The sequence below is a fragment of the Chelonoidis abingdonii genome, chromosome 2, assembly GCF_003597395.2.
Source record: "Chelonoidis abingdonii isolate Lonesome George chromosome 2, CheloAbing_2.0, whole genome shotgun sequence".
NCBI lineage: Eukaryota > Metazoa > Chordata > Testudines > Testudinidae > Chelonoidis > Chelonoidis abingdonii.
The window spans coordinates 130,418,517-130,427,128 of record NC_133770.1 but is presented as its reverse complement, the minus strand read 5'-3'; positions in this window follow the sequence as shown (position 1 = coordinate 130,427,128).

The following is an 8,612-nucleotide window of genomic DNA, read 5'->3' as shown; positions in this document are numbered from 1 at the left end:
AGAGGCCCTGGAGGTTTTTCGCCTTCCTCTGCAGCGTGGGGCATGGGTCGCTTGCTGGTGGATTCTCTGCAGCTTGAGGTCTTCAAATCACAATTTTGAGGATTTCAATAACTCAGTCATGGGTTAGGGGTTGTTATAAATGTATATGGGTAGGGTTTTGTGGCCTGCCTTGCGCAGGAGGTCAGACTAGATGATCATATTGGTCCCTTCTGACCTATGAGTCTATGAGTCTATGTTTCAATAAATTTCAGTTTGCAAGGGAACTATGAAAGCTCTTATCCTGCTTCAAATGATTTATAATGTGCAGGAGGTGAACACTATTTTAGTCTGCCATTCATATGAATGAAGTTTCTGCAGATTTATTCACAAATCTAAACCATTATTAGTATGGAGTGGCACAAAGTGGCCAATTCCTTTACTATCTAGTATTCTGTTTTCACTTACACCTGTGCAAGAAGTAACACATCATCATTCCAATTTTGCAGCTTTTTACACCTACTTTGTATTAGTATAAATAAGTATGAAGTAAAAGGCAATGGAGAATCAAACCATCTTTTTATGGACATGAATGGAGGTAGGAGCTAATGTGTATTGGGTATGGTCTTATCACAAAGATCCTCATAGTCTTTATTGCTACTTGAATTAATTTTTTCAGTTTGAAGAAAATGTGTGGGGAGGGAGGAACAAAGGTTAAGAAACATTCAATCAAACTATGGACTTTCATGTAATTAAAGCTGGTGTAGGAATGTGAGGTACAGTGAGGAAAGAGTCTAGTAATATACTGAGAACTTTTTTAAAAGTCAGCCAAAGCGAACATAGAAGAACAGTGTAGACAAATATTGACTTTGAATAAAATATTATGAGTTCTATGCTTACATCTCTTTATTACAACACTTAGGCTAGAGATCTGAAATTTTTTCTATATATGGACTATGACATTCTGAACTAGGTAGTAATATCTCCAAACTAATTGAATGCACCATTTACAATTGCTATCTTAAATTTCTCTCCCTAGGTCTATTCTAAACCCCTCCAACCTGGCTTCTGTTCCCCATGTTCCACTGAAACAACTCTCAATGTTCTCTAATGAGCTTTTTCCTGGCCTAGTTTCAGAGCTGGTAGTTATCTTCCTCCTTTACCTATAGGTTTGACACTGTTGATTATGCACTACTACTTAATCTTGTCATGTCTAGGGTTTTGTAACATCTCCAAGTTCTCCTCCTACATTTTGAATTTCTCCCTTGGTGTTTTGTTCAGTGGCTCCCCCTACCTTGTTTCTCTGTCACAATAGAGAGCATTATTGTCTCCATATAACTTGTATTTATAATCCTGGCTTCATTTTTGAGTTACCCCTCTCCTATGGCCCTAACAGATAGGATCTGTCTGAATCTTGTTTCTGCTTCCTTTATCACATTACAAGATTTGCCCTTTGTTCTCTTCCAAGTCCTGGTCATCTCATATCCTGAAACCTCAGCCCACTCAAATGTATCAGTCCTGAACTTAGATCCTTACTACCTGAGCTACAGGAGTAATTGCTAGCCCCTTTCTAGACCAGCCACTGCAGTAGGACAATACTCATTTTCTTCACTGTTGGTTACAAAATTATTTAATAATCAGCAGTATAATATTGGGGATCAGATATACTAGATTCTGTCCCTCTTTTAGGAGAGGAGTGTGTTTCATAGTAACTAGAGATAGGATAACCCAAAATGTTTTAATAACTATTGAAGACAGTGTGGTGCAGTGGGTAAGCCTGAGGTTTATCAAGTTAGATAACTGGGTAGTGGTTCTACAGAGGCCTTACATAAGCTAACTTATTGAAAAATGGGGGGATTGGAAATGTTCAGCAGCTCTCCCCTGTCTTCTAGTTTGGGGTTCATGACCTTAGACAATAACAAGGATAGTAAATGTCATGGGAATTTAAACAGCTTTTAGAGAAGAGTTGAATTCCTGGAATCCTCTTTCTTAGCTCAGGGAGTGTGAGAGGCTTTCCTCCTAGGTCCAACTCTATGTTTGATTCCATAACAATCAGGAATGGAGCAATGTTTGTGACCTGCAATGGATGTGCCATGTTTTCTTTCTTGCCTGAAATCAAAAGGGACTTCCTTCATATGAAGTGCAGTTAGTAGCTGTGCTGGAATAAAAGATTCTTGGATTGAAAGGGCAACTAGAGATGCTACAGATAATCTGAGAAACTAAGGAGTTTCTAGACAACCAGGTTTGGGAAATATCAGTACCCCAGATTCAAGAAAGAAAGGAGCTGGGCACCAAGGAGTTGGAGAGAGAGGAACTCATAAGAGGCATGGCATTTCATAGACACAAGAGGAAACATCTGTAGGCAGACAAGTGTGGACAGGCTGTGGTTAGGGTGACCAGATGTCCCAATTGTATAGGACTAGTCCTGATATTTGGGGCTTTGTCTTACAAAGGCACTTATTACACCCCACATCCCACCACATCCCAATTTGTCATACTTACTATCTGGTTACCCTAGCTGTGGTCACTAAAGAGAAGAGGATCAAGAGGAATTCCACAGAGCTAGAAGTTTCCAATCAATACCATATCCTCATTGTGGAAACTGTGGAAGATATCTCTGAAGATGCAGCTGGTCCAAGAGAATGGAGAGATGTATGGGACACACCTGTGGATAGTGCTCAGCCCAATCTGTAAGAAAATCAAGGTTGCCCACAAAGAGATCACCAATTGGCCAAGAAAGACAAATAATCCTTGTTGGCAATTCTCTATTAAGAAGCAGGGCCGGCTCCAGGGGTTTTGCCGCCCCAAGCAACCAAAAAAAAAAATAGCCGCGATCACGATCTGCGGCAATTCAGCTGGAGGTCCTTCGCTCCGAGAGAGAGTGAGGGACCCTCAGCTGAATTGCCACCGAATACCTGAAAGTGCCACCCCGCTCCGGAGTTGCCACCCCAAGCACCTGCTTGATAAGCTGGTGCCTAGAGACAGCCTTATTAAGAAGGATGGAAAGAACATTCTGGAAGGGACAGGCAGACAACAGAATGGTGTACTGTTTTCCTGGAACCAAGACACAAGACATGACTCTAAGACTGGATAGGCTTCTGAAGTTGATAGGCAACATCAGTGATGGTTCATATTGTCACTAATGACACTACGTTATGGGATATCTCACTGATAATAGATGACTTCAGGGAACTTAGAAGGGTACTGAAAAAGAAAAATACCCAAGTGATCTTCTTGGAGATCTTTCCTGTCTCACTAATGAAGGAAGACAGAAGGTAGATGTTTTCTGGAAGTGAACTGCTGCTAAGCAGTGTAGGGTTTTGTGGAACACAGATTCACTTCTGTGGGGAGAGAGGACTTTGTAGTCAGGAGGGCTAGAGGACTAGAGTAGTCAGGAGGGAGTTAAAGAAGGGGGAAATGAGCACTCAAGATGAGCATAAATAAGTCAAGGAATCGACAAACTTGAGAAGAAATTCTAGAATTGTCTATACACTAATGTTACAAACATAGTAACAAACAAGAGGAATGGGAATTTTTCAGTTACAAGAATAAATTGGTTCTATTTGGTGTTACTGAAACCTAGTGTGGCGATTCATGTGATTGGAATGTTAAAAATCAATTATAACTTATTTAGAAAAATGAATGGGCAAAAGGAGAGGGGCAGTGGCACTCTATGTCAAAAATGGCATTAACTCTTTCCAAGTCACTCAGAAATAAATGGTCTTGAATGCTTGTGGATCAATGTCCTAACAGATAAAGCACAAGTTGGGGTATTAGTCGGTGTCTGTTACACAAGTGTGTCCTTGGTCACACTAGGGAACAGAATGAGTCCTCATGCACTTTACAATGTGTAGGTGGGGGGGAAACTGATCATAGGGGACTTCCATTGGAATGACATTTGCTGCAGGTCTCGTGCTACTAAAACATCTTTGGAATTTCTAAATATTATAGATGACAGTTTCCTAACCCAAAAAATGTTGCAGCCAACAGATGAAGAGGAACTGATCACAGAACTAAAAAGTTAATGGCGGCTTGGATACAAATTATCATGACTTGAACACATTTATAATGTGCAAGAAGAATAACGTCCAGAGCAGTAATGTACATACTTGGTGCTTTAATAGAGCCAATTTCACAAAGCTGAAAACTAGAAAGGACTCAGAGAAGATCCATGAGAATCATTAATGGATTGAAAACGTACTTTATAGTGATAGACTCAAAGAGCTCAGTCTGTGTAGCTTAACAAAGAGAAGGCTAAGGGGTGACTTTTTTTAGTCTGTAAGTACCCACATGGGGAACAAATATTTGTTAAAGGTCTCTTTTGTTCTGCAAAGAAATAAAATAAACAGTGAAACAATTTACCAAGGATCATGGTGGAATCTCCATCACTGGCAATTTTTAAATCAAGATTAGATTTTTTTAAAAAAGCTATGCTCTACATCAAAAGGAATTATTTTGGGGAAGTTCTATGGCCTATGTTAAACAACAGGTCAGACCAGAAGGGACCACTATGAGCATCTAGCTTTGGACTCTATGAAAATCTTTCCTATAGGCTACAAAAGTATTTGGTGAGGCTCTACCTTGCCCTCCCTTCCCTTTTTGTAAATAGGTTCAACTTGACAAAAACTTTCAAGTGTGGCTAAAAAGTTATAAATTTCTCTATGTACAAACGCTAATAATTTACACCTGATATTGTACAAATCCACACATGAAAAGAAAGTGTGAACAAAGGACAGGTTCCAGAGTATTTTCTTTGTGCCCTGTTTGCAAGAAATCTAAAAGTGAGATAATCCAATGAAAAAATGCTAACAGGTTGACTATTGAACTGTTCATTTCTCAAACCAAAGTTCTGCTCAGCGTTAATTTTTTTTTTTTTGGCCATTTCGGTGACTTTTTACAAAGTAAAGTTTGAAGGTCATGTTAAGGTTGCATTACAGAATTCAGTTTAATTATAATGCAGCTATCACTGCACCATAATACTGTGTACTTGAAATAAATTTTAGCTGAGACAAGCAGTGGTGAAACAAGGTAGTCATATTAACTCATACTTTGCCATCAGTAAACTCATGTTGTCACGGCAGAGTCATGGATCCAGCGATCCTGAGCTGGGAGGGGACAAGAGAGCAACAATCCTGAATCAAGGGTGCCTTGTGGAAGACTCACAGCTGGAGGAAGCATCAGTAAAATGAGGCTGCCACAGAGTAATCCCAATCCTGGACACCTTTGTTTTTTGATTTAACAAACTACCACACACCATGCATTAACGGACCTGAAATGTAAGAGTGAGAGAGTTTATGCACATGCAAGTGGAGATCAGCCTGGAGCAGGTTAGCATATTTGAGATGGAAGCCAGTATGGTGATTGGGGAAGAGGGACAGTTGTGTGTGTGAGAAGGGTTAAGAAGTGAAACTGATGAATGAAAGGGAAGAATGGAGGAAAAGTGTGCTGAATGCAGGCAAGGAGAATGAAGTGGGTGTGTGGAGAAAATGAGAGAAACAGGATGTGGAAGAAAAAGGAGGGAGAAGACTGAAAAAATTCTGGAACTGAGGGGAAAAAGGGAGCAAAAAGAAACAAATTAAAGGAAATTACACAGAAGAGAAAATGAAATAAACCAATGAGGAGACAAGTCCTGATTTTCAAAAATGAAGCTTGCATGCCTACTTTGCATGTGCACTGCTTTGTGCACAAATCCTGTGTCTTCAGGTAGCCATTTATGCAGTACTCTGTATGTCAATACTCTTTTGTCTGCAGTTGAAACATATGTAATCATCCATTTTCGAAAATCTGGTGCAGTAATTTAAGGGCAAAATTCACAGGTACACCACTGTGCCCAGAGCAACTATGTGAGGCTTCTACCCCATCCCCTGCAACCTGTCCTATTGCTGTGTCTACCACATGATTGGCTCCTCCCCTAGTCAGCCTCAGTCTCCAGTCATAGGCTTCTGATTCCAGTCTCAATCTCTTTGTTCAGTCAGTCTTAGTTTTACCCCTCCGTTCTCCCTCTTGGTTACCAGTCTCCTTGACCAGACATTCCCACTTGTCCCCCACCTACTCCAGAAGATCCTTGCCTCTAATCTCCTTGTCCATCCAGTCCAGTTCCCTCCATCACTATCCCAACTCTCTTCCCCACATTCCACCCTGTGGCTTCCATTTGGCGCCACCCCCATCTCCTTGTTGCAGTCTCCCTCCCCAGGTTTCTCATCCAATCTCCATATCCTGACTTCTCTCTGCTCCTTATCCCAGTCTCTTTGCCAGTCAGTCCCAGTTCTCCCCCACACTCCAGCTCTTTGTCAGTGCTATCTCCCATCCCTTCCCTATGGCTCCTCATCTGATTTTAGTAATTCCCCACCCACTGTCTCCCACCACTGCCAGCCTCCCATCCCAGTTTCTACTCCCATGGTTCCAATCTTCTCCCACCACAATATTCTAGGTCTAGATCTTCTTCCAGCCCTGAAGCCTGAGCTGGAAGAAAACAGGCATTTTGAGAAGGAGTTCTCCAGGTGAAGAAAGAGTGACTGTACAACCCTTGGGGTGAGCTTGTTCCGTTTGTTTGTTGTGTGCTTTTTGTTTGACTCTAGTATATCTTGTGGTCTGTTTGGGGGACTGTAACCGGGCGTGTCTCACCCCTGTGGCGCCTCCTGCTGGTCACTCCTGGGAATTAGCTCAAACTTGCAGTTGGAGCGCCCTCTGCAGGCCGGTGATCCGCCTTCTGGCTTCTGCTACTGGCCCCGTGTCCCTCCCTGTACCCTGGTGCCCCTTTTACGTGGGGTTCTGCCCCCCTGGCAGTAACCCCTTTCTCTTAGGGGTTTTCCCTCCCTGGGAACCCCTCACCCTCTATCCCCACTTTGCTTCAGTGTAGGCTACTGCCAGTCATTGTCTAGCCCTACACCCTGGGGCAGACTGCAGTATCAGCCACTCATCATCAGCAAAGGGGTTTGGACCTGCTGCCTTGGCCTACCCCTGGGTTGCACTCTACAACCCCAGTACCTCCTGGCCTAATTCTAGGCCACAGCCTGGGGCTCTCCAGGCAGGAGCTCCCCAGCTCCTCTGCCTTTCCCCAGCACTACTTTACCCTAGGTACCTGCTCTGGTTTTCGGCAGCCAGGCCCTTCTCCCTCTACAGGCAGAGGAAGACACTCTGGGCTTCTCGCTTCTCTTCCCTTTTATAAGGGGCTGTGGCTCAGTTTGGGGCGTGGCCCCAGCTGCTGCCACTTCCCCAATCGGCCCTGTCATAGTATAATTCCTCAATCTGAACCTTAGAATTCAAATATGAGGTACTAGCATAAACTCCTCTAAGCTTAATTACCAGCTTAGATCTGATAGCCTGCCACCAACCAGGAATTCCAGTGCCTAGTACACTCTGGTCCCCCAAAACTTCCCTGTGGGACCCCAGGACTCAGACGCCCTGAGTCTCCTAACAAAGGGAAATAAACTATTCCCCCCACTTCTCTCCCACCCATAATTTCCTCTCTGGGCTAACCTGAGAGTTACTGATGCAACCTCTTTACATCACAATACCAAGAAACATGTCTCTTCTCTTCCACAAAGAGACAACCAAATACAAGGAAACAGAAAAGATTCTACTCTCTGCCCCTCCCACCAATTTCCTGGTGCTGCAAGAGCTTCACCTCCGTAGATCTAACACAAAGAGAATTTCCCTCCCCTTCGTTCCTAGCCTACCCAGAGAGAAAAAACTCAACCAAGTCTTAAAAGAAAACTTTATATAGAAAGAAAGAAAAAGACATAAAACATGATCTCTGCATTAAGGTGACAATACAGAGGGCTATTGCCTTAAAGAAAAATTGAATAAACAGTCTTATTCAAAAAGCTATCCAATTTAAACATTCAGCAAACTACACACATGTAAAAACAAAAAAAAACAATAACAGCCTCTTGTTTTTTCTACCTTTGACTTACAACTTTGAAACTGAAGATTAGAAGCTTGAAGATAGAAAAAGATCCCCTCTCATAGCTGAGAGCCGACAGAATAAGAGCCAAACATCCCTCCCCTGAGCTTTGAAAATCTGGTTTCTGATTGGTCTCTGGTCAGGTGTTTGGTTCCCTTGTTTAACCCTTTACAGGTGAAAAAACATATACCCTTAGCTATCTGTTGTATGACAGGCCCAGCTTAAAAGCTGCTTTCTCCAGCCCCGGGCCCCTTCCCTGGGCTGTTTTTAACCCTTCAGGGCCAGAGCAGGGATCCCCCTGCTACAGGGCCATGTCCCGAGGCCCGCGACGGGGAATCAGTTTGGTCGGCTCCTCCATGGGGCCGTGAGACGGGCGTGTACTTGGCGCGGTTTACACCCTGTCCAGGGCGTGAGGAGACCCTGGCGCACGTTCTACTTAGAGGCACCAGGTTGCAGCCCTATGCCAGCTCCTACCAGTATCCTCTGACGTTTCTGGCTGCACTTTTCCCTCACCTCCTTCTCTACATGTCCCTTTCCATGGACCCACGAAGTGCGGGATCTCCTTGTCATAAGTAGATAGTAAGGTTAATTTCTTTTACCTGTAAGGGGGACAGGGGAACAGCACCTGACCAGAGGACATCACAGAGAATGGATTTTTTTTTAAAGTCTGGGAGGGAAGGAACTTAGGGGTCTTTGTTTCTCCGGCTCATGGATTAAAACAGCTTTTCTG